This window comes from Nothoprocta perdicaria, unplaced genomic scaffold (genome assembly GCF_003342845.1).
Source record: "Nothoprocta perdicaria isolate Ctin4 unplaced genomic scaffold, notPer1 scaffold_323, whole genome shotgun sequence".
NCBI classification, from domain to species: domain Eukaryota; kingdom Metazoa; phylum Chordata; class Aves; order Tinamiformes; family Tinamidae; genus Nothoprocta; species Nothoprocta perdicaria.
In genome coordinates this window covers 4,624-4,928 of record NW_020455559.1, presented here as the reverse complement: position 1 = coordinate 4,928, position 305 = coordinate 4,624, and positions in this window count along the sequence as shown.

The window sequence follows — 305 nt, the reverse complement described above, 5'->3', positions numbered from 1 at the left end:
GGCCCGGGCGCTCCACGCGGGCGGCCTCGGCCTCGGCCTCGGGGGGAACCCCGGAAAGCAGCCGGACGCCTGGGCCCCGCCGGAGCTGCACGCGCCAGCGCATCCTGGGCATGCGGGACGGGTCCCGACACCTCCCTGTTCCTGGAGCCGCGGCGGGCGTCACCGCGGAGGCCGCGGGAACAGGACGTGCCGGGCGCGGGGCCGCTCGGGATGCGAGCGGGGCCGCGGGGCGGCGGGACGTGCGCGGGGCCCAGGCGTCCGGCGAGGCCGCTCCGCTGCCCCTCGGGCCCCGCGGGGCCTCCCAG